Genomic DNA, 27,172 nt, shown 5'->3' with positions numbered 1-27,172 from the left:
AAAAGAGTGGAAAGAAAAAAGCAAGCAAAAGGAAAGAACTATGTGCAAGTTGGGAGTGATTTTTTTTACAACAGATTCATTGATTTGTGAGAATAAAATCAGGCCTATGAGGCATTATGTAGTTAAACCATTTTTTCCAGTATGAATCAAATTGTTCCAAATTGGATAAAATTCTCTTATGTTTGATTGGATTTAATAGCCCATTTACATTAAAAGAAATGAATTTTACCTTGTCCTTAGCCATCTGTATTTATCTGTCAATGTATCATTGAAATTAGAATAAAACTTAATCGATCTACTCCCTGAACAAATAAGAATCAAGAAACGCAAATAATAACAAAAATGGCAACGAACATGTGATTCTAAGGCTGAGGTCTCTAGTAGATGACCCTGCGTTGAGCTAGAGGAAATGTCTAGCTGTGGGGGATAACCCCTCCTACTTGTGAGTTGAGGGCCTCCATTGCAGTATTCATAAAAGTCAGTGAACAAAACCATTACACAGAAAAGATTTCCCTGTGTACTCCTATACACACACACAAACACACACACACACACACACACACACACACACACACACACACACACACACACACACACACACACACACACACACACACACACACACACACACACACACACATATATGCATATTACATACATATATATATATATATATATATATTCTCATTTTGGTGGGGAAAAAGGAGTAACCGAATAAAGAATAATAAAGTAATATAAAATCCACATTATAATAAATATTTCTCGAGATAGGTATATCACCGTGTACTTTTGCTTCCGTTTAGCTTCTCAACATTTTTAAAGTTAGCCAAGCCTTATGGCTCTTCTGAAGGGGGTGAGGACTGTCTTTGGGAAACTCCCAGTCTCTTCCTGATATATTTCTCTCGGCCTCCTCCCGTCTCCTGCCTTCTCAATTCTCACACTATTTCCCAAGCAGAGCGGGATAATTCCTCAGTCAGGCTTTCCCTCATTTTGGTCACACTGACGGGCAACCCTCTGGCCTTCATGTCTGTAGTCGCCTCTTCCACTGTCTGGTACAACCGCGTCCCGTTGCCATAAAACACTCAAAGTTTAGCAGGGTATGGAGTTTGAAATCTAATCTTTTTTTGCTTTAGTACTCTCTTTACTTCAGAGTATTCTTTGCGTTTCTGCAGGACTGTGGGAGGGGGGGTAATCTTGGTCGAAATAGATTAATTTATCGTTGAAAAACACTCTTCTTACCCCAGGCCCTTTGAAGAATCTCCGCCTTGGTGCTGTACCAAAGGAATTTAATTATTATTGAGCGTGGCTTTCTATCTTGGGTAGGTTTCGGGACGAGTGCACGATGGGCTCTTTCAACTTCCAGCTTCATAGCCGAGGGAAGATCCAGCGCGTCCCGCAGTAACTTTCCGACAAACTCCCTCATAGACGAGCCCTCCGCTCGTTTGGGAACGTTGTAGATTCTGATATTTCTCCGCTGTGATCTTCCCTCCAGGTCAAGCAGTTTACCTTCTTGGTGATTTAATATTTTTATTGTCTTACTCAGTATCCATTCCACGTTTTGAACGCGATTTTCCACCTTCTCAATTCGAGTCTCTGCCACCGCTATTTTTTGATTGATGCTGGCAAGCTCTGCCTTAATATCACGGAGCTGCTGCTTTATTTCTTTCTGAAACTCCATTATCTCTTTCAGGATTTCGAACATATTCGCCGCTTCGCCTGAATGAGGCCCAGCGTCCGCCTCGCTAGCACGCGGTCGTGTAGGAGAGCTGCTCGCTGCACTCCTCTCGCCTGCAGGCTCCACAGTGTCGCTTTTTTAATTTCCATTCCTTTTCCCCATTCTTGCCCCTCTTTTCAGTTCAAATATTTTTTGAAAAATATTATATTTGATGGGTTAACGGGGCTTAATACGCGTTTTTCCGGAGGAGCTAGTGACTTAAGCTGCCATTCTCGACGATGACGTCACCGGAACCCAGTGGCAGAATTTTTTGGTGATGAAGGAAGTTTTGTTTCTTGTGAGTGATGGTTATCTTTATAAATAGTCCTCCTACAAACAAGAGTTGGAAAGTATTATGTGTTCTTAGGAAGCTGTATAAATCATCTAATTGCAAATTCTATAAGTAGAGCCAATAGCCATTCAGCAGTTTGGCAGAAAGGTTGAAAAGAGAGTAAGAGAGAGAAAACTCAGTAATTTGTGAATTATTTAAATGAGCATCTCATGAAGGACATGGGAAGAGAATGAGGCAATATGAGAAAGGAACTTAGCTGCAGTTTTATTGCAGCATCTTGAAAAGGGATTGGTCAGATACTTTAATGTGACAGGGTGAAGTTGAAAGTGGGAGTAATCCTTTTATTCTAATCTTAGAGTACCACCTGATCAATAAGTGCATCAGTATATTTTCTGTGTCAATACAACTTTGAGTATGTGTGAAATTCTACAAATTAATTGACCAATATGAAAATAATATTTGTGTATATGATAAAGCATCAAAATTATGTCATTTGACATTAAAGTTAAGATACGTGTATTTTGAGGTGAATCTAAATTGTCTAAGCAATTAGTATTTGAATGTGATTCTTCATAGAGCATTCAGGTATTTTCTAGATTGAGATCTTATCCATTTGTGCAACTCCTAAAACTCCCATATTCTGATTTTTCTCTTTTAAACTTGGACGTGACCTGTATCTGATGTTGAAACAAGATACATAACTTAGCGGTGGTCATTCCAAACTTTCTTCTGAAGAACCTTAATGATTAAGCATAAGAATTAGAATTATGAATTTGCTGATCACCTCCTCTTGTCATTCAGTAAAGATCATAACTTATCTTTTTACCTCAGTGCTGATTTTGTAATATTCAGAATGTATTCATGCCTTGAGAAAGTATTCAGCTCCCACAATAATTTTCACATTTTACTGTCTTATTTTCTAAATATAAAATAAAGTAGGATATTTTGAGCTAATCTATGAAATATTGTTCATCGTGTCAAATCAAAAGAAAAATTCCAAAACCTATCAAGAATTTACTAAATTAACAACCATAATTGTGAGGCTGAAAAAGTGTTCATCTCATTTGTAATTACTATGCTAACTTTCCAATAGCAATAGCAATATATTACCTTACCAACTCACCCAAATTGTTGATGTAGAAATTTGGAGCATTACCAGTTTTCAATGAATTCACAAGAATACTTTAAGTACCCCCCTCTCTCTGCAAGATCCAAAATGTTCTACTTCAGTTTCATCCGACCCCAAGACCTTCTTCCACATCTTTATAGTATCTTCTAAGTGATGTGTAAAATCTTTAGAGCAAGGATATGCTTTTTTTTAAGCCTGTGCTTAAAAAAAGACTATTGGATGTAATAACTGTGAGTAATTCAACTGAGCAAAGAGGAATGAATACTTTTGAACTGCTGACATTTCAGTTTTTGAATTTTAAAATTTTCATGCTTTACAATTTTCCCTGTTTTTGGGCTCGATTGTAAAAAAAAATAGAACGTGACTCATCAATAAAAATTCTCAGTTAAGGTTCCGGTGATGTCATTGTCCAGAATGGCGGCTTAAGTCAATAGCTCCTCTGGAAAAATGCATATTTTGCCCCCATTAATCCATCAAAATCCATCTTTTGAAAATATCTGAATTGATAAGGGGGGCAAGAATGGAGATAAAAAAAGCTTCACTGTGGAGCCTATGGAAGAGAGAGGTACAACACGTACCTACACGTACCTACTCGCCTACACGTGTGCATGGTGGCAAGGCTGACGATGGGCTTCGTTCAGGCGAAGCGGCAAATATGATAGAAATTCTGGAAGAGATACGAGAGTTCCAAAAACATATAAAACAGCAACTAAATGATATCAAGTCAGAGCTTGCCAACGTCAGTCAAAAAATAGAGGTGGCAGAGACACGAATTGAGAAGGTGGAAGATAGAATGCAAAACATGGAACAGATACTAAATAAGACAATAAAAATATTAAATCAACAAGAAAGTAAACTGCTTGACCAGGAGGGAAGATCATGGCGGAAAAATATCAGGATATACAATGTTCCTGAAGGAGAGGAGGGTTTGTCTATGATGGAGTTTGTAGGAAAGTTGCTGTGGGACATGCTAGAGATACCTTCGACTATGGAGCTTGAAATTGAGAGGGCACATTGTGCACTCATCCCGCGGCCTACTGGAGACAGAGAAAATAAGCCACGCTCAATAGTACTTAGATTCCTTCGATACAGTTCCAAGGCGGAGATTCTACTAAGGGCCTGGGGTAAGGAGAGGGTGTTTTTGGATGGGAAATTAATTTATTTCGATCACGATTACCCCCGGTTGTCCTGCAGAAACGTAAGGAATGCTCTGCAGTAAAGCGAATATTAAAGAAAGGAAAGATTAGATTCCAAACTCCGTACCCTGCTAAACTGTGAGTGTTCTATGAAAATGGGATGCAACTATATCAGACAGTGAAAGAGGCGACTACAGACATGAGGGCCAGAGGGTTGCTTGTCACCGTGATCAAACCGAGGGAAAGCCTGGCTGAGCAGTTATCCCGCTCTGCTTGGGAAATAGTGAGGGAATCGAGAAAGCAGGGAATTCTACTTAGAATTCAATGATAATGGAGAGGTTTCACCTCCCATTCTATGGGATACTCTGAAGGCTGTTTTAAGAGGGAAAGTTATAGTGACATCTTCATAGAAGAAAAAAAAAGGAATAAAACATTAGAGGAATTACAAAACAGGCTGAAGGAACTAGAAAAAAACACAAATTGAATTTGGCACAGGATACATTAGAGGAAATTAAAAAGATTAGGAATGAAATTAGTAGTTTGGCTACGCAAGAAATCAGGAAAAATTTAATGTTTCTGAAACAGACATTATGAAAGTGGATCTAAGTCTATGAAAATGCTGGCGTGAAAACTGAAAAGAAAGATAGCAGAAATACAATTCATAGAATTAGGGATCTAAGAACAAAATGTTAAAAAGTAAGCTAAGTGCAATTCAAGAAGTTTTTGAAGTGTTTTACAGAACTCTATATTCCAAAGTTCCAGGGCGAAGCATAACCCAAAGTGACACCTTCCTGAATTCTCTAGAGTTACCCACTTTAAGCAAAGAACAAAATTGAACGATGACTGCTGATGTAACTGAAGTTGAATTAAAATCTGCAATTAATAGGCTTAAATTAAGCAAGTCACCAGGATCAGATGGGTATACGGCAGAGTGGTACAAAGAATTTAAAAATGAGTTAATTCCTGTCTTACTCCCCACACTGAACTGGGCTCTAAAAAAGGTATAAATGCCACCCAGCTGGAAGGAAGCGATAATCTCAGCTATACTGAAAGAAGGGAAGGATAAAATGGAATGTGGGTCATTTAGACCAATATCCGTTCTTAATGTAGATTATAGATTATTTACCTCCATCATGGCCAAACGACTAGAAGAGTTTCTACCCATACTGATACATAATGCTCAGGCAGGTTTTACACAACAATGCGAAACACAATATACGAAGGACTCTTCACATTAAGGATCATATACAAAAAAATAAAATCGAAGCAATAGTGATAAGTGTGGACGCTGAAAAGGCATTTGATTCAGTTAATTGGAATTTTCTTTACAGAGTTTTACATAGATTTGGTTTCCATGACACAATTCTTAAAACTATACAGGCACTATATGACAATCCTACTGCTAGGATTAAAATCAATGCATATTTATCAAATAGTTTTACCCTAGAAAGGGGCACGAGATAGGGTTGTGCATGGTCACCGCTGCTCTTCTCATTATATCTGGTACCATTAGCTCAATACATCAGACAAAATGAAGATGTTTCCCTTGGTGGGTGAGTCGAGGATAAGAGGCCACAGTCTTAGAATTAGAGGGTACCCATCTAAAACAGATGAGGAGAAATTTTTTTAGCCAGAGGGTTGTGCATTTGTGGAATTCGTTGCCACATACAGCTGTGGAGGCCCGATCATTGAGGGTGTTTAAGGAGGAGATTGATAGGTATCTAATTAGTCAGGGAGTCAAGGGATGTGGGGAAAACGCCAGAAATTGGATCTAGATGGGAGAATAGTTTAGCTCATGATGGAGTGGCGGAGCAGACTCGATGGGCAGAATGGCCTACTTCTGCTCCTTTGTCTTGTGATCTTGTGAAGATATCAGGGGAATTACTATTAAAGGGAAAGAGCATAAATTGGCCTGTTATGCAGATGACATTTTGATCTATCTAGGGCAACCAACGCGTACAACAACCTGGAGGAACTCAGCAGGTTGGGCAGAATCCGTGGAAATGAGTAGTCAACGTTTCGGGCCGAGACCCTTCATCAGGACTCAACCAACATACTCTTTACCTAGATTGATGCAATCCTTTGAACAACATGGTCCATTATCAGGATACAAGATCAACATAGATAAAACCGAATTACTTTCATATAACTGTAGCCCACCAAGAGACATTGAAAGTAGATATCCCTGGGCATGGCACACAGAGTCTTTCAAATATTTGGGCATCATTATGCCAAAAGATTTGGCAAAATTATCAGAATGCAATTATCAGCCTATATATAAAAAAATTAAGGAAGATGTAACAAGATGGAACCTGATTCCTTTTTTTTAGTCTCAGCTCAAGGATTGAATCTATTAAAATGAATATACTGCCCAGACTGTAATATCTCTTTTAGACCCTACCAATAGAGATGAATCATAATCAATTCAATGAATGGAACAAAATGTTATCAAGATATATTTGGCAAGGTAAAAGGCCCAGAGTTAGTCTCAAAGCTTTGCAATTAACCAAAGGAAGGGGGGGAATGGGGCCTACCTTCTCTTAGAGATTATTATTTCGCAGCACAGTTGAGAGCTGTGATATGTTGGTGCAACCCATCATATGACGCTCAATGGAAAAACATTGAGGAGGGGATACTTCCCATCCCCATACAAGCAATTTTGGCTGATAACAACCTGCAAAGGTACATAAATACTATTGATAACCCATGGGTGAAATACACTCTTAAAATATGGAAAGCTATTATAAAATAATATAAACTAGAGGGAACAACAACACACACAAAATGCTGGTGGAACACAACAGGCCAGGCAGCATCTATAGGGAGAAGCGCTGTCGACGTTTTGGGCCGAGACCCTTCGTCAGTACTCACATTTAATCTAAACTAGAGGGAGATATTGCATTTCTTAAATGGTGTGGATATGACTCGGATTTTACACCGAATAAACTGGATGTTAGATTTAAGCACTGGACAGCTAAAGGAATAACAGTTCTTTGCAATATAATGAAAGTAGGAACACTGTTCAGTTTTAAAATGCTTACAGAGAAACCCTTTTTAGAAAAACAAGACTTTTATCGGTAATTACAGATGTGACAATATGTTAATAAGATGGTTAAAAATGTAACTAAGGCAAGAAAAGAGCTATTTAGAAAAGCATATAATTCAGATAATGGTAGCAGAATAATTTCAAGCGTGTATAAGGGTTTAAATGTGAAATACCCTTAGAAAGTATTTTGGGTTTATACCTCAAGAATTGTTGAAAAGAGATAAATATTTAATGAATATACTGCTGGTGGCTGGTAAAAAGACTCTTACTAGGAAATGGTTATCACAGGAGAGCCCAACCTTAAGTGCATGGATGGAAATTACAATGGACATTTATAAAATGGAGAAGATAAAGGCATCTGTTAATCATAAGTTGGAACAATTTGATTCATACTGGGAAAAATGGTTTAACTACATAACACTTCATAGGCCTGATTTTATCCTCACAAACCAATTAATATGTTGTAAAAAAATGATCACTCCCTACTTGTACATAGTTTTCTCCTTTCGCTTGTTTTTTCTTTCCTCTCTTTTCTATAAGTGCACACCTCAGATAAATATTATGTGGAGATTTGTTGCATATATGACTATATGATATATATGTACAATATCTGAAATACATCTTGTGGAAATGTTTGTTTGATGAAGAACTTCAATAAAAAATAAATTCCAAAAAAAATTTCTCAGTTAAATTCATCAACATCCCTGTTTGTAATAATCATTTAGTGAACAAAGGGTTTGGGGCTGAATACTTTTTTCAAGACACTGTGGCAATAGCACCCTTTGGCCAATATTTTAACCTACCCTAAGATCAATCTAATCCTTTCCTCTCACATGGGCCTTCATTTTTCTATCTATGTGCCTATCTGAGAGTTTCTTAAATTTCCTATATATATCTGCCCTTAAAACCACTCCTGGCAGTGTGTTCCATACACTCACCATTCTCTGTGTAAAGAACTTACCTCTGACACGGGCAACACGAGTGAATCTGCAGATGCTGGAAATAAATAAAAAAACACGAAATGCTGGCAGAACTCAGCAGGCCAGACAGCATCTATGGGAGGAGGTAATAACGACGTTTCGGGCCGAAGGGTTTTATCTCCTTCATCTCCTTTAATGCCTTTTTGCCTTTAATGGGCAAAAGCCAATTCTGAATCCACACAGCCCTGTTTCCCTGGATCCCATGCTTTCTGACTTTCTGAGTAAGCCTTCCATGGGGATCATTATGAAACATCTTACTAAAATCCATATACACTGCTGTACCGTCATCAATGTGCTCTGTCACATTGTCAAAGAATTCAGTCAGGCTTGCGAGGTATGACCTGCCCCTCACAAATTCAGACTATCTTTAATCAGTCTATGCTTCTCCAAATGCTCGTAAATCCTGTCTCTAAGAATCTTCTCCAGTAATTTGTCCACCACTAAAGTAAGACTCACTGTCCTGTGATTCCTATGGTTATTCCTACTCTCTTTCTTGAATGAAGCAATAACGTTTAATCATCTTCAAATCAACTGGTATTACTACTGTGGCCAGTGAGGGCACAAAGGTCATTGTCAAAGCCACAACAATCTCCTCCTTCACTTATCTAAGTAACCTAAGGTACATCTCATCTGGCTATGGAGACTTACCTATTGTAATGTTCTTCAGATATTCCAGCACTTCCTCTTTCTTAGTGTTGACGTGTTCTATCATGTCAGCTAGTTTTACGCTGCCCTCACAATTATCTCACTGATGACTATTGAATCAGAGTATTTATTAATGACTCCCTCTACCTCCTCTGACTCCAGGGTATATGTTTTCTTTTCTATCCCTCATCAGTCCTATACTCATTTTAGTCATCCTGTTCTTCACGTACATTTCAGTTCAGTTTCAGTTTACTGTCATTTAGAAATCACAAATGCAATGCAGTTAAAAAATGAGACAATGTTCTCCATAATTATATCACAAAAGCACATGCCAAAACAGACTACACCAGAAAATCCACATAACGTTCGGTAATCCTCAAATCTAGAGTCCAGAGAGGCTGCTGCGTATTAATATCGCACCACCATCTTAGTGCATTCCCCAGAAAGGAGCTCCAAACCCACCAGACAAAACAAGACTACCCAGACACACTAAGTCAAGAGACCAACTCTACCACCCAACAAACCAAAAACTAAAGCTACAAGACCTACACAAAACCACATAGTTACATATAGTTAACATATAGTTACAACAGTGCAGACAATACCATAATTGATTAAAAAAAAACAGACCATGGGCACAGTAAAAATAGTCCAAAGATGTTATAAGACTATAAGTTTGAAAGATACCACCACACAGTTTCCACAAGTCCTCAGGGTCCTGATAGACTCGTCATCCCACGCAGGCAGCAGAAGGGAGTACCTCCGCTATGGACTTCCATGGCGCCGGACTCAGCCTCGCAGACGCAGCACACAGTGAAAGTGCCCCGACCGCAGCGGACTCCGAGTCCGTCGAACCTCCAAGCCTCCGACCTCTCCTCCGGCACACCCTCTCTGAGCACTATCCTCTGCCGAGCGCACTACGACGCCCCTGCCAACGGCCACCGACAATGCGACCCCAAGGACTGGGGGCCTGTTCTCAGCAGAGACCCGGACCTTACAACAGCATCAGCAACGAAGAAGGCCTTCCTGGAGATTTTCAGATGTTCCTCCATGCTCCCATGTCTGTTTTTCATCAGATTAGGATTGTGCACTGCACCCCACTTAACAAATAACAGATATCAGCTCCGGAGTGGCCGCTGCAAACTGCATCGCGCCGCCATCTTGGTCATGTGGAACACCTTGGGGTTTTCCTTGATCTGATTCACCAAGGCCTTCTCATGCCCCCTTCTATCTCTCACGTCCATTCTTCATCTTTCTTAGTTACCTCTCTAGAGCCCTGTCTGATTGTTGCTTGCTAAACCTGAAGTACGCTTCCTTCTTCCTCTTGACAAGATGACCCACATCTGTTGTCGACCATACTTCCTTCACCCTGCCATCCTTTCCCTGTTTCAGTAAGACAAACCTATTCAGAATTCATGTGAATGTACCCTAAACAATATCCACATTTCCATTATGCATTTTCCTGAGGACATCTGTTCCTAATTTATGTTCCCATGTTCCTGCCTAATAGCATCATAATTTGCCTTCACCCAATTAAATACTTTCCCATACTATCTGTCTAAGGTTATGGTAAAGGTCATGGAGATATGGGTCACTGTTTGTCAAAATGCTCACCCACTGAAATCTGACACCTGACTTGATTCATTGCCTGGCACCAGATCTAGTATGGCCTCCTCTCTAGTCAGCCTGTCTTAGGAATCTTTCTTGGACACACCTAACAAATTCCACCCCATCTAAACCTTTTGCACTAAGGATGTGCCAATCAATATTAGGTAAGTTGAAGTCACCCGCGACATCAGCCCTGTTCTTTTCGCACCTTTCCAAAATCTGCCTCCTGATGTGTTTTTCAGTGTCTCTGTTACTATTGGGGGAAGAGTTTATTGAATAGCTTCAAACGCATGATTGCTCCCCACTTGTTTTTGACTTACGTCTATACTAACTCAGTAGAAAATCCCTCTACAATGTTCTCTCTTCCTGCACCTATGAGACTATCACTGATGAGCAATGCCACTCCTCCACCTCTTTTACCTCTTTCCCTATCCCTTTTGAAACCTCAAAACCCTGGAACATTTGGTAGTCATCTCTACCCTTGTGATAGCCTGTCTCTGTAATGGCCACAGTATTGTTGTTTCATGTTATGATCCAGCAACAATGAATATATGATTGAGACAGGTTTTTTTTATAACAAATAAAACACTTATTAAACACTGCTAAAAAAACCCCAAAAGTCAGCAAACGACTAACTTAACCGGAAGTTGGCTGCTGTGTGGCAGCTTGAACAGTTCTTAAAGTGAGAATGCGAAAACAGCTCTTAAAGCGATAATGCAAAAACAGTTCTTAGAAGTAGTAATGCAAAAGTCCAAAGTTTACGCAGTCGCTTGGGAGAGACTTTCCTTGAAATAATTTAAGTTCTCCTTTGCGGCGTTACTGCTGATCCCAGTCGAAGTATGCTTTGATCAAAGGATTTACGATGAAGAAAATGAAACAGCTTAAAGGCACTGACCTTTCCTTGGCGAAACTCTGCATCCAACTCTTTCTGCCCCTTTTATCAGGAGTTATCTCAGCTTGCAGGTTACTAATTCCTTGTACGAAGATTAAATAAGGTCGTACTGGTTTCACTGTCAACACCAACTTTCCTGATCCTTCGGGATTTCCGAACTTCGATGAATCTTCACTCTCCACTGCTGAACTGGTAGTATTGTAGCAAATCTAAGACAGAAAGTAAAACTCCACTTTTAAACGAAACTGCATCTTAACATCGAAATACGCAGCAGAACGGGAGTGTCTGGCAAATTCAACCACGGACTGCCCCCACCCCTTTTATACCCTGTTGAAAAAACTATCACATGACCTCTCACTGGTGGGAAAATGACGTCACTACACCATCACAAGACCATTACCTCATGCCCAGCATAGCCTCAATCACATCATGATCATGTGACAGGTACAAGATACCCACGGATACATAACAATGTGCTGAGCCGTGTTCAAAGTTCATCACCCTTGTTCCTGATATTTACATTAAAATAAACACACTTCAACCCATCCCACTGACTGTAATTTTGCCCTATCAACTGCCTATCTTTCCTTACAGTTTCACTACATGCTGCATCTATGGACCAACTGCCCTAACCTCTGTCCTACTACTCTGGTTCCCACCCCCCTGCCAAACTAGTTTAGATCTTTACCATTTCTAGCAAACACGCCCACAAGGGTGCAACCTGTCCTTCTTGTACAGGTTATACCTTCCCCAGAAGAGATCTCAGTGATCCACAAATCTGAGAGCCTGCTCCTGCACCAATTCTTGAGCCGCATATTTCATGTGCCAGATCATCCTATTACCCACAATGGCATGTGGCACAGGCAGGATTCTAGAGATTACTACCCCTTGAGGTCTTGGATTTCAAACTTCTCTCTTAACTTCCTATATTCTCTCTTCAGGACCTCCATTCCTTTACTACTTATGTCATTGGTACTGATATGTACAAGGACTCATGGCTGTCTACTCTCCTCTTCAGAATACTGTAGACCCAACCAGAGACATCCCTGACCCTGGCACCTGGGAGACAAGATACTATCCAGTCTCTCTTTCACATCCACAGAATCGCCTTGTCTGCTCTCCTAACTATTGAATTCCCTTGTCACCACTGCATTTCTCTTCTCCCTCATCCCCTACCTTCCATTCTGAGCCACAGAGCCAGACTCAGTGTCAGATACCTGGTCACCATGATTTTCTCCTGATAGGTCCCTCTCCCCTAACAGTATCCTAAGCAGTTTATCTGTTATTGAGGGAAATGGCCACAGGGGTATTCTGCACTGTTTGTATATTCCCTTACCCTACAGTCACCCTATAACTTAGGGGTGGCTACTTCCCTGTAGCTCCTGTCTATCATCCCATTCTCCTGTATAAGATGAAGATCATCTAGCTGCAGTTCCCTTACATGGTCTGTAAGGAACTGCAGCTGGATGCACTTCATGCAGATGTAGTTACTAGGGAGACTGGAGGTCTCTCACAACTCCACATCTGACATGAACACAGCCCTGACCCTGGATCCATTCTCGCTATACTTCTAGATAGTAATCAACAGATATCAAAGAAAGAAGGAAACTTACCAGGTCTACCTTAGCCTCTGACTTTCCTTGCTGGAGCCTCTTGAGTCGAAGCTTGAATCCACTCTAACATTGGCTGCTCTGCTTAAACCTAATTTTTAAAAATTGGCTCTTGCCAAGTCCCTAATTACCCAATGATTGCAAGGTAGCCAAATGACCCACTAGCCCTGCTGGCTTTTTGAAAACGTGAGCTCAAAATCCATGGACCAGCAGCTCATGTAGTATCTCTAATGCAGAAAAAAGATCAGAATGCTACAGCAAGATTGCACATAGTGAGATGTTGATACTGAGCCATACAGGGCTCCATGAGGGCTACTGATCAAGCAGCTAGGTCAATAAGAATGCAAGACAGAGAAGGAGGTATAGAGGCTTAGGAAGGGAATTATGAAGTGGGTTAGATTTTGGCTAGAATGTTGTGGGGTAGACATACTGCCATCTCAAAAATTAGCTTTTAAATGATATCACTTCAGAAAAATCTTATGAAATTGTCAACATCTTGAGGACTTGTAGAATGCTCTACCTTCTATGATGGATAGTATCCTGAGAAAAGTAAAATGGATCAGCATATCTGCTCCTAATGGTTTGTGGTTATCAGTTGAGGATGCATTGGTGTCACTGCTATTTCACTTTACCAAAGGCTGAATATCTTGTTGATGTTTGTTCTCTTGCCTCGTACCTGAAAAGTGTCCATGTGTGTAAGATTTTGAAGAACTGTTAGCTCCCTAGAATTACACTTGTTAAGAAGAGGGAAGATTTTGGAAGAGAAGACATTTACAGTTTTCAAATGAGCAACTTGGATGCTTACATTAACATCAGCAACAATGAGCCCAACCATTGTAGTGTCATCAGTGAAATTGATGTACTTTGAACTGGATCTGCAGAGCAGTCATGAGTCAGCAATGTGAACAGTAGTGGGCTGAGCCACTACCTTGAGGAGCACCAATGCTCAATGTGATGGAGCTTGAGACTCGGGCTGACTGGGGTCTTTCCATCAAGCATTCCAAGATCCAGTTAAAGAGAGGGGTGTTGAGTCCCAACAAAAAGATTACCAGCCTCTGAGGGATGATAGTGTCAAAACGCAGAGCTAAAGTAGATGAACAACATCCTGGCATTGCAGGTATTGTTTTCTAGGTGGGGCAGGATAGATTGGAGAGTCAAGGCTGTGGCATCGTCAGTAGACTGATTTGAGCAGTAGACAAACTAGAAAAGTCAGTGTCGCTGGGCAGTAATCACTTAGGCCAGATATCGATGATATCTTGGGCGCTGGACTGATAATGACCGTCTTGAAGCCTGCAGTAACAGTGGACTGTTTCAGAGAGGTATTAGAGATGTTTGTTAAGACAACTTTTCCCTGTGTCACACCTGACCAGGTATGTTGTCCAGCCCTGCAGCTCTGCTTGGGTTAACCTTAGCTAGAGTCCTCCTCACCTTGGCTACGGCCAGACAGTGTGCCTGTTCCTCAGGGAGAGAAGGGGCTTTTGTCGAATTCACATCATTCAATTGGTCAAGTCGTGCACTGAAAGCATTTAGCCGATCAGGAAGGGAGGCATCGCTGTCATTGGCATGCAATGTGGACTTGTAATTGGTTATATTTTGCATACTTTGTCACATGTGCTACGTCCTTGGTATCACAGAGGTTCCTGTGAATATTTTGAATCCTTCATTCCTATTCTCCCCACAGTACTAAACCCTGTATTGCACTAAATTAATTTTAAGATTGATCCACAGACTCAACCCCTTCCCCTAGCTTCTGTCTCATTGCAATGATGGGCAAAGCATACTCAAGCTGTGCCTTCCTGACAGTATGGGAGAGCGAGAATGCATCCTTATGTTGGGATTGGGGTAACCTCTTGGGGGTTTAGGATTGGATGTGTTGTGATTGATGCTTGCATGCTGTGTCTGGTCCTACTATTGAATAATGCAGTGTTTTTTTTAAAATAACTGTTATTGTAAGCTTGCTGTACTTGCTTCAAGCAGACAAGGTTAAAAAATTTTCAGCATGTCCTTGTAAAGGTTTACCAAACATTATTGATAGCAAAGTATACCTTAGGATACAGCTGGACTGCCTTAGCTTTTTGGAGAATCAAGTGTTTCCTACATTTAGTCCATAAGACCATAAGGCATAGGAGCAGAATTAGGCGATTCAACCCATCAAGTCTTCTCCATCATTCCATCATGGCTGATCCTGGATCCCACTCAACCCCTTACACCTGGCTTCTTGCCATATCCTTTGATGCCCTGACTGATCGGAAAACTAAATATACCCACGGACTTGGCCTCCACCGCAGTCTGTGGCAGAGCATTCCACAGATTTACTACTCTCTGACTTAAAAAAAAATCCCTTCTTACCTCTGTCCTAAAGAGGCACCTCTCAATTTTGAGGCTGTGCCCTCTAGTTCTAGATACTCCCACTATAGGAAACATCCTCTTCACATCTACCCCATCTAGTCCTTTCAACATTCAGTAGGTAAGACACTGATGTGTACAAAACACTGATGTGTCAGAGTGCAGGAGAAGAGGAACTTACTAAGAAAGATCTGAAGGGGTTTGGTAATTGAAGAAATGTTAATGTCTGAGGTTTGATCAGTTTTTTTTGTAAGTTGCAGTGGGTTTAAAAAAATTTTTTGTAGTGTAAAATGAACAGTCTTAGTCTATCTTTGAAGGTTCAAAGGTTCAGTTTAATGACAGAGAAGTGTATACAATATACATCCTAAAATGCTTTTTCTTTGTAAACATCCATGAAAAGAGGAGTGCCCCAAAGAATGAATGAGTTAAACATAAGAACCCCAAAGTCCCCCCCAGCTACTGTGCCTAAGTGGCAGTAAGCAACAATCCCCCCTCCCCCTACCAGCATAAAAAAGCATCAGCACCCACCACCAAGCACTCAAGCGTGAGCAAAGCAACAGCAAAGACACAGACTTGCAGTTATCCCAAAGACTTTGCATTTCACCCGGCATTCGATATACCTCAGGCTCTGTCTCTCCCTAATAAGGGAGAAGGAGATGTTGTAGCGGTGTGCTACACGCAGCACTGAAATAATGACACGTAGTCGATGAGCTGCAGTTGCAAAAGAGATTTATTCGAACTTCGCGGCCTCGCTTTAAAGCCTTCCTGATCCCACCCTCCCCGGGCAGGAATACTGTAGGGGGGGCGTGTATTCACAGTCCCCTCCCACATGCGGGCTTTTCCCCTTGCTGGTGAAGCAGACTTGGCGCCCTTTTTGGGACTGGCCTCAATGCTGGCGCGCGCCGATTTGTGAGCCGGTTCAAGTGCGCTGGGAAGTGGGTCGCCACATAACCCCCCCCCCCCCCCAGAACCGGCAATACACCCCCCAATGTCCACAGTCTGGGCCGGACTCTGTTTGGGAGGTCTGCCTCTGCGCCGCAGTGCCGGAATCTCGACCGGCTGCGCCAAGTCCACATGGGCTGGTTTGAGTTGGTCCACCGTGAAAACCTCCTCTCTCCCCCCAATGTCCAGCATGAATATGGACCCGTTGTTTCTGATCACTGTAAACGGCCCTTCGTAGGGCCGCTGTAGCGGTGCCTGATGTCCGCCCCGTCGTACAAAAACAAACTTACAGTTTAGCAGGTCTTTGGGTACACAGGTCGGGTTCTGCCCATGCTGTGAAGTGGGTATGGGGGCCAGGTTACCGAGCCTCTCGCGTAGTCTGCCCAGGACTGCTGCGGGTTCTTCCTCTTGCCCCCTTGGGGCTGGTATGAACTGCCCGGGGACGACCAGGGGTGTGCCGTACACCAACTCGGCCGACGAGGTGTGCAGATCTTCTTTGGGCGCCGTGCGGATTCCGAGCAGGACCCAGGGAAGCTCGTCCACCCAGTTAGCTCCGCGCAGGCGGGCCATGAGAGCCAACTTCAGGTGATGGTGGAAACGCTCCACCAGTGGGTGGTAGGCAGTTGTATGGTGCAGCTGTGTCCCTAAAAGGCTGGCCATAGCTGACCACAGGCTGGAGGTGAACTGGGCGCTCCTGTCGGAGGTAATGTGGGCCGGTACACCAAAGCGAGATACCCAGGTGGCGATCAGTGCCCGGGCACAAGATTCGGAGGTGGTGTCGGTGAGCGGGACCGCCTCTGGCCATCTTGTGAACCGGTCCATGATAGTGAGGAGGTGCCGCGCTCCGCGCGACACTGGCAGGGGGCCCACGATATCCACATGAATGTGGTCGAAACGCCAGTGGGTGGGGTGGAACTGCTGCGGCAGAGCTTTGGTGTGCCGCTGCACCTTGGCAGTTTGGCAGTGCATGCACGTTTTGGCCCATTCACTGACCTGCTTGTGGAGTCCGTGCCAAACGAACCTGTTGGAGACCATCCGGACGATTGTCCTGATGGAGGGGTGCACTAAGTTATGAATGGAGTTGAAAATGCGCCGCTGCCAGGCTGCCGGGACGACGGGACGGGGTTGGCCGGTGGTGACGTCACAGAGTAGGGTCCTCTCACCTGGGCCTATGGGGAGGTCCTGGAGCTGCAAACCGGAGACTGCGGTTCTGTAACTTGGGATCTCCTCGTCTGCCTGCTGCGCCTCCGCCAAAGCTTCATAGTCTACCCCTTGGGACAGGGCTTGAATGGTAGGGCGAGAGAGAGCGTTCGCCACGACATTGTCCTTTCCCGAGACATGCCGGACATCCGTAGTGTATTCACAGATGTAGGACAGATGTCGCTGCTGGCAGGACGACCAGGGATCAGACACCTTCGTGAACGCAAAGGTAAGCGGTTTGTGGTCCGTGAACGAGGTGAAGGGCCTACCTTCCAAGAAGTGCCTGAAATGCCGGATTGCCAGGTATAGTGCCAACAGTTCCCGGTCGAAAGCACTGTATTTGAGCTCGGGTGGTCGCAGGTGTTTGCTGAAAAACGCCAGGGGTTGCCAGCGACCCTTGATGAGTTGTTCCAGCACCCCACCGACTGCCGTGTTAGATGCGTCCACTGTGAGGGTGGTAGGGACGTCCATTCTGGGGTGCACTAGCATCGCGGCGTTTGCCAAGGCTTCTTTCGTTTTAATGAAAGCGGCGGTGGACTCCTCGTCCCAGGTAATGTCCTTGCCCTTACCCGACATCAGGGCGAACAGGGGGCGCATGATCCGGGCAACTGAAGGGAGGAAGCGCTGGTAGAAATTTACCATACCCACGAATTCCTGAAGGCCTTTGATTGTGTTGGGTCGGGGGAAATGGCGGACTATGTCTACCTTAGCGGGCAGAGGGGTTGCCCCGTCTTTAGTAATCCTGTGGCCCAGGAAGTCGATGGTGTCGAGCCCGAACTGGCATTTGGCCGGGTTGATTGTCAGGCTGTATTCACTCAGTTGGGCGTAGAGTTGACGGAGGTGGGACAGATGCTCCTGACGACTGCTGCTGGCTGTGAGGATGTCGTCCAAATAGATGAAAGCGAAGTCCAGGTTGCGTCCCACCGCGTCCATTAACTGCTGAAATGTCTCTGTGGCATTCTTTAGGCCAAACGGCATGTGGAGGAACTCGAAAAGGCCGAAAGGGGTGATGAGTGCCGTTTTGGGGACGTCGTCCGGATGCATCGGGATTTGATGGTATCCCCGGACGAGGTCCACCTTGGAGAAGATGCGTGCGCCGTGCAGGTTTGCTGCAAAATCCTGTATGTGCGGCACAGGGTAGCGGTCCGGTGTTGTAGCCTCGTTCAGCCTGCGGTAGTCGCCGCATGGTCTCCAACCCCCTGATGCTTTGGGCACCATGTGCAGGGGGGAGGCCCATGGGCTGTCAGACCGCCGTATGATCCCCAATTCCTGCATCCTCTTGAACTCCTCCTTCGCCAGTCGGAGCTTGTCCGGGGGAAGCCTTCGAGCACTGGCGTGGAGGGGTGGTCCCTGTGTCGGGATGTGGTGCTGTACGCCGTGTCTGGGCATGGTTGCCGTGAACTGCGATGCCAGAACCGATGGGAAATCCGCCAGGACTCTGGTGAAGTCGTTGTCGGACAGGGTGATGGAGTCTAGGTGTGGAGCTGGCAACTGGGCTTCACCCAGGGAGAACGTTTGAAAGGTCTCGGCATGGACCAGTCTCTTCCTGGGCAGGTCGACCAGTAGGCTGTGAGCCCGCAAAAAATCTGCGCCCAGGAGCGGTTGGGCTACGGCGGCCAGTGTGAAGTCCCACGTGAACTGGCTGGAGCTGAACTGTATCCGAACCGTACGGGTGCCGTAGGTCCTTACTGTGCTGCCTTTCGTGGCCCTCAGGGTAGGACCCGGTGCCCTGTTGCGGGTGTCGTAACTCGTCGGAGGTAAGACGCTGATCTCGGCTCCGGTGTCGACCAAAAAATGGCGTCCCGACCGCTTGTCCCACACATACAGGAGGCTATCCCGATGGCCAGCTGCCGTAGCCATCAGGGGTGGCTGGCCTTGGCGTTTCCCGGGAACTTGCAGGGCGGGCGACAGTGGTGGGCTTCTGCGCCCCACCGCTGGTGGTAGAAGCATCATTGTTCATTGGTCTCCTCACCCCTCCCTCTGGGGCTAGTGGGCTCTGCTGCTGGGCCTGGTCTGGTCTGCTGCTGGGAGCGTGGCCTGGTGATCTGTGCGACGGACGCCCCACTCTCCTTCTTGGCTTTCCACAGCATGTCCACCACCTTCCGGGGGTCGCTGAAATCCGCGTCGGACAGCAGCAGGCGTATGTCCTCGGGCAGCTGCTCTAGGAATGCCTGCTCAAACATGAGGCAGGGCTTGTGTCCTTCGGCCAGGGACAGCATCTCGTTCATCAAAGCCGATGGCGGTCTGTCTCCCAAGCCATCCAGGTGCAGTAAGTGGGCAACTCGCTCGTGCCGTGAGAGTCCGAAAGTCCTTATGAGCAGGGCTTTGAATTCCGTGTATTTGCCGTCTACTGGGGGAGACTGTATGAACTCCTCAACCTGGGCCGCTGTTTCCTGGTCGAGGGAGCTCACCACGTAGTAGTAACGTGTGTCCTCCAAGGTTATCTGCCGAATGTGGAATTGGGCTTCTGCTTGCTGGAACCATAGGTGAGGTCGCAGCGTCCAGAAGTTTGGCATTTTTAATGAAACTGCATGAACAGATGCGTCGTTGTTCATCTTCGGCCCAAACGATATTTGGGGTCACCAATTGTAGCGGTGTGCTACACGCAGCGCTGAAATAACGACACGTAGTCGATGAGCTGCAGTTGCAAAAGAGATTTATTCGAACTTCGCGGCCTCACTTTAAAGCCTTCCTGATCCCGCCCTCCCCGGGCGGGAATGCTGTAGGGGGCGCGTATTCACAGTCCCGTCCTGCGCGCGGGCTTTTCCCCTTGCTGGTGAAGCAGACTTGGTGCCCCTTTTGGGACTGGCCTCAATGCCGGCGCGCGCCGATTTGTGAGCTGGTTCGAGTGCGCTGGGAAGTGGGTCGCCACAATATCTCCATTTTTTCCCAGTGAGCGGGGAGACGTACAAACAACTCGCTGGTTTACGATGTTAAAAGTTCATTGTGTTGCTTTTTCTGAGCTCTGTTCCCAAAGATCGCCAAGATCTTGGGTCTTTGGGCACATAGCAGTAGATTTTTTGACTCCCCTGATGACACACGGGTTTCCTGCTGTGAAACCAACCCTTGATCCACCCGTCTCCAGAGCCCTGAGATCTTAAGCTTCCAAATCCAAACCGGACTCTCAGGTTGAACCCTTGGCGTGCTGAACAATGTTCTCTGGAAACCCCGAGAACAGGTCCCATATCCGCAAAGAGCCGAAGTCAGCAGTTAACTCCAGGTGAGCATCTTCAAAAGAACCCTGAAGGCAAAAATAAAGATATTAAAGATGGAAATAAAGCTGTTTCCAAAGAGGCAAGCAAAGGAGTCATCATTTAGCGCCATCTTAACTTTGCTTTGCCTCCGCCTTCAATTCCTTTGTTGAAGTACTTTTGCAATGTTGATTGTATGATGTTGGAAGCAAGCTTGTGAAGACCCCATAATTGAATTGAATTGACTTTATTTCTTACATCTTTCACATACTTGAGTAAAAATCTTTACGTCTTCATTTGAATGTGCAATGTGCAAATTATAGTAATTTGTAATAAATAGTATGTACAGTAAGATATACAACAGAACAGTCAATATAGCTTAGAAATACAATTGTGTCAGCATGAATTCATCAGTCTGAAGGCCTGGTGGAGGAAGCTGTCCTGGAACTCATCTGTCCTGGCTTTAATGCTGTGGTACTGTTTCCCGGATGGTAGCAGCTGGAAAAGTTTGTGGTTGGGGTGACTTGGGTCTCCGATGATTCTGTGGGCCCTTTTTACATACCTGTTGCTGTAAATGTCTTGAATGGTGGCAAGTTCACATCTAGAGATGCGCTGGGCTGTCCACACCACTCTCTGCAGAGTCCTGCGATTGAGGGAAGTACAGTTCTCATACCAGGCAATGATACAGCCAGTCAGGATGCTCTCAATTGTGCCCCTGTAGAAAGCCCTTAGGATTTGGTAACTTGTGCCGAACCTCTTCAACCGTCTGAGGTGAAAGAGGCGCTGTTGTGCTTCTTTCACCACACAGCTGGTATGTACAGACCAAGTGTATACTGAGGAACTTGAAGCTGTTCACCATCTCAACCCCGGATCCATTGATGTCAATAGGGGTGAGCCTGTCTCCATACCTCCTGTAGTCCACAACCAGCTCCTTTGTTTTTACGACATTGAGGGAGAGGTTGTCTTCTTGACGGCCTTGTGTCAGCGTGATGACTTCTTCTCTGTAGGCTGCCTTGTTATTACTTGAGATAAGGCCCATCAATGTAGTATCATCTGCAAATTTAATTAACAGATTGGAGTTGTGGGTGGCGACACAGTCATGGGTGTAGAGAGAGTAAAGGAGGAGCTTAGGACACAGCCCTGGGGGGCTTCTGTGTTGAGGGGCAGAGGTGAGGGAGCCCACTCTTACCACCTGCTGGTGATCTGACAGGGAGTCCAGGATCCAGCTGCACAAAGCAGGGTGAAGGCCAAGGGCTCTGAGCTTCTTGTCAAACCTGGAGGGAATTGTGGTGTTGAACTGTAGTCCAAGAACATCTTCCTCACATAAGCATCCCTACTCTCCAAGTGTGTAGGAAAGGTGTGTAGAGCTGTGGGTATTGCGTCATTGATCGACTGGTTGTGTCAGTAGGTGATTTGGAGGGGGTCCAGAGTGGGTGGGAGCATGCTGCAGATGTAGTCCTTGACCAGCCTCTCTAAGCACTTGCTTATTATTGATGTGAGTGCGATAGGAAGCCAGTCGTTTAGATATGTCATTGCAATGAGACTGATTCTAGGGGAATGGAGTGAGTTTGTGAATCATTCTTAAAATCTGTTTTATGCAATACAGGGTTTGATACTGGGGGGAGAATGGGAATGATGGATTCAGAATGCAGGATTTTGAAATACAGTGGATTTCAGTTAATTGGGACACATGACCAATACTTGTTGGCCAAATTAAGTGGCTGTACCGTTTAGCTGAAATTTCATGGAAATAGTTAACAGGGTATTAAAAAAGAACAAACTGCCATTTAATTGAATAACTTATTATGTAATTAAATGAAATACAGAACAAATTAGAAAGCTATCTGACAACGACAGGAAATCTGTGCTGGAGTGTTTTTTGAAGTGGAAAAGCTGTTGTACTGGGGCAGTTCCACTCTTTTGATCTTGGAAATCTGGCTGGGTCGAGTAGTCGTCATGAATTGGGCTCTTCCTTGGTTGTAGTGGATGACCAATACTACTTCACAAATGGAGAATTCCACAAGGCTGAGAAGGTTCCCAGATGATGGTGCAGGTGTCTGCACATGTCAGACAGTTCTGGGACTTGATTTCACATATGTAGTGAATAGAAGTTAATGAGAAACAGAAAAACTCTGCTTAAAGCGAAAAATGAAGATCTTGATCGTGTTTTGAAAGAGTTGCTGTCAGCATTGGAGTCAACATATACAGCTTATTGGTGTACTGATCATGAAATAACCAAAGACCTATCATGATAAACTGAAAATTGAAGGTAATTGTCAATATTCAGCAGACTGTGTTACAGAAATTTAAGAAAGAGCATGGCATTAAATTGTAGTGTTCATTTGCTGCAGCAGAGGGCAGTATTGGTATTGTAGCAGAATGTGTGTTCCTGCAGCCTTGTTTGGGTTGATAAAAAGTATTTTGTTGACAAGCTCACAACCAAAGCTTTTAATTTATACAATATTTCTGTTTATTGCCTAACTGTAATAGAAAGCATATGTAGTGTAATTGTCATACATTTAAATTAATCAAAGTTTTATATTACATCTATTACTAGGGTGGTACAGTGGCGTAGAGGCTAGTATAACGTTATTAGAATACCAGTGGCCTGTGTTCAATTCCGCTGCTGCCTGTAATGAGTTTGTCTGTTCTCCCCTTGGCTGCATGGGTCTCCTCCCACATTCCAAAGATGTAGGAGGTTAAACCATTACATGGGTGTACTTGTGTGACGCAGAAACTTTGGGCCAGAAGGGCCTGTTACTATGCTGTAGATAAAATAAAAACTACTGACTATGTTAAATTGGGAGAACCTGGGAACTTTTGGGACATTTACGTGGTTATGATTACTGTCAGAAATCATTTGCATTTTCAGCAGTGGAGGCCATTCATCTTCTGTAGGATCAAGTCGTATTTGCTCTAAATAGACATGTCTTGCCCATTTGATTGTATCTTGGGGGAAGTTTCGGTCTGGGTGGAGGTCCTTTTTCAGTTACTTTCCATGGAAAGTTTGGGACTTTTACTCTTATGTTCTAGCCAACTATGTGAGAGCTACAAATTGAGAGCCAGTGACATTTGCAAGTGTTTTGGTCCAAAGTTCCTTTGTAATCTTGTAAAATGTTTTGTACAAGAGAGAATTTAGAGAGGCAGAAAGCTGAGAAGCAGGACCTCCGGGGTAGTCATTTCTGGGTTGCTACCTGTGCCACAGATCAGTGAGGGTAGAAAAGGATGAAAAGCTGATGTACTGGGCAGGGCTTCAGCATGTTGGATCATTAGGATCACTTCTGGGCGAGAAATGACCTGTACAAAAGAGAAAGGTTGCACTTGAACCTGAGAGAGGTCAATATTCTAGTAGGCAGATTTGTTAGAGCTTTTGGAGATGGTTTAAACTAATTTGGCAGGGGGATAGGAACTGGGGTGAAGTGACTCAGGATGGGATGGATTGAAAAAAGCAAAGATGGTATTCAGTTAGACTGTCAGGAAGGGCAGGAAGGATAGGACAAAATTGCAGCCAGCAGGATGAGTTTCAGTGTAATAGGGATGCAGAATCAAAGAAGGGTAGCGAATATAGTACTTAAAGTGTTAATCTCAATATATGGAATATAAGAAATAAAGTGGATGATCTTGTTGTGCTTTTATAGATTGTCGGGTATGATGTTGTGGCCACCACTGAATTGTGGCTGAAGGATGGTTGTAGATGGGAGCTGAATGTCCGAGGTTATACATTGTATCGGAGGGATAGGAAGGTAGACAGAGGGGGTGGTGTGACTGCTGGTAAAGAATGGCATCAAATCATAGGATTGGAAGATGCTGAATCCTTGTGGGTTGAGTTAAGAATCTGCAAGGGTAAAAGGACCCAGATGGCGTTATATACAGGCTTCCCAACAGTAGCTGGGATGTGGATCACAGATTAAACTGGAAATAGAAAAGGTGTATCAAAGGGGCAATATTATGATAGTCATGGGAGATTTTAACAAGCAGGTAGATTGGGAAAATCAGGTTGATAATGGATCTTGAGAGTGAATTTGTTGAATGCCTACGAGATGGTTTTTTAGAGCAATTTGTTGTTGAGTCTACTAGGGATCAGCTATACTGGATTGGGTGTTATGTAATGAACTGGAGGCGATTAGGGAACTTAAGGTAAAGTAAAGGAACCCTTAGGACGCAGTGATCCTGATTTGATTGAGATCAACTTGAAATTTGATGGGGAGAAAGTAGTCTGACATAACAGTATTTCAGTGGAGTAAAGGAAATTACAGTGGTGTGGGAGAGGAGTTGGCCAAAGTAAATTGGAAGGAAATGCTGGCAGGGATGACAACAGAGAAGCAATGGCTTAAGCTTCTGGGAAAAATGAGGAAGATGCAGGATAGCTATATTCCAAAAATTGAAGAAATATTCAAATAGCAAAATAGCACAACCATGGCTGACAAAGGAAGTCAAAGCTAATGTGAAAGCAAAAGAGAGGGCTGCAATAAAGCAAAAATTAGCAGGAAAATAAAGGATTGGGAGGCTTTTAAAAACCTACAGAAAGCAACTAAAAGCATAGTTAGGAGGGAAAAGATGAAATATGAAGGCAAATTATCAAACAATATCAAGGTGGATAGAAAAAGCTTTTTCGAGTCTATAAAAAATAAAAGAGATGAGAGTGGATATAAGACTGCTAGAAAATGAGGCTGGAGAAATAACGGGACAAGGAGATGGCAGATGAACTAAATGAGTATTTTGCATGTGTCTTCACTGTGGAAGACACCAGCAGTCTGCCGGGTGTTGAAGGATGTGAGAGAAGAGAAGTGTGTGCAATTACTATTACAAGGGAGAAGGTGCTTAAAAAGCTGAAAGATCAAAAGGTGCAAGTTACCCAGACACCAGATGAACTGCACCCTAGGGTTCTGAAAGAGGTAGCGGTAGAGATAGTGGATGCATTAGAAATGATCTTTCAAAAATTATTGGGCTTGGGCATGGTCCCGGAGCACTGGAAAATTGCAAATGTTGCTCCACTCTTTAAGAACGGAGGAAGGCAGCAGAAAGGAAATTATAGACCGGTTACCCTGACCTCAGTGGTTGGGAAGATGTTGGATTCAATTGATGAAGTTATGGAGTTCTAGAGTACTTGGTGACACAGGACAAGATAGGACAAAGTCAGCATGGTTTCCTTAAAAGGGCAAATCTTGCCCGACGAACCAGTTGGAGTTCCTTGAGGAGATTACAAGTAGGATAGTTAAAGGGGATGCAGTGGATGCTGTATGTTTGGAAGGCCTTTGACAATGTGCCACACGAGGCTGCTTACCAAGTTAAGAGCCCATGGTATTACAGTATAGTTACGGCATGGTAGGAGGCAGCAAGTGGAAGTACAAGAGTTCTTTTCTGATCGGTCGTCTGTGACTAGTGGTGTTCTGCAGGAGTCGTTGTTGGGACCGCTTCTTTCTATGCTGTATATCAATGATTTAGATGATGGAATAGATAGCTTTGTTGCCAAGTTTGCAGATGATACAGAGTTTGGTGGAGGAGCAGGTAGTGTTGAGGAAATAAGAAGACTGCAGAAGGACTTCGACATATTAGGAGAATGGGCAAGAAAGTGGCAAATGAAATACAAAGTTGCAAAATGAATGTTTTTGCGCTTTGGTAGAAGAAATAAATGTGCAGACTATTTTCTTAATGGGGAGAATATCCAAAAATCTGAGATGCAAAAGGATTTGGGAGTTCTTGTGCAGAACACCTTAAAGGTTAACTTGCAGGTCAAGTTGGTAGTGAGGAATGCAAATACAATGTTAGCATTCATTTCAAGAGGTCTAGAATATAAACACGGGGAAGTGATGTTGAAATTTTATAAGACACTGGTGAGGTCTCATCTTGAGTGTTGTGAGCAGTTTTGGGCTCATCACTAAGAAAAATTGTGCTGGCATTGGAGAGAGTTCAGAGAAGGTTCACAAAGATGATTCTGGGAATGAAATAGTTATCATATGAGAAATGTTTGATAGCATTGGGCCTATACTTGCTGGAATTTAGAAGGATGGGGGGAGATCTCATTGAAACCTTTTGAATGTTGAAAGGCTTAGACAGAGTAGATGTGGAAAGGATGTTTCCCATGGCAGAGGAGTCTAGGAGAAGACGGCACAGCCTCAGGATAGAGGGGCATCCATTTAAAACAGATGCAGTGAAATTTCTTTCGCCAGAGGGTGGTGAATTTCTAAAATTTGTTACCACAGGCATCTGTGGAGGCCAGGTAATTGGGTCTATTAAGGTGGCAATTGATAGGGTCTTGATTGGACATAAATGTTACAGGGAGAAGGCTGGGGAGTGGGGCTGAGGAGGGGAAAAAAGGATCATCCGTAATTGAATAGTGGAGCAGACTTGATGGGGCAAATGGCATAATTCTGCTCCTACAGTTGCATGCAGAAATTTTGGCACCCTGGTCAAAATTTTGATTACTATGACTAGCTAAGA

The 27,172-nt window shown here is 43.8% G+C and overlaps 1 protein-coding gene across 4 annotated transcripts in view; it reads left to right on the top strand.

The window, feature by feature from the left end:
• Positions 1-27,172, top strand: part of mad1l1 (mitotic arrest deficient 1 like 1) — a 1,014,619-nt gene that overhangs the window by 33,235 nt on the left and 954,212 nt on the right. The window lies entirely within an intron of this gene.

The sequence above is a fragment of the Hemitrygon akajei genome, chromosome 11 (assembly GCF_048418815.1).
Source record: "Hemitrygon akajei chromosome 11, sHemAka1.3, whole genome shotgun sequence".
NCBI lineage: Eukaryota > Metazoa > Chordata > Chondrichthyes > Myliobatiformes > Dasyatidae > Hemitrygon > Hemitrygon akajei.
The sequence above is the reverse complement of the archived record's forward strand: the minus strand, read 5'-3'. Positions and strand labels throughout refer to the sequence as shown.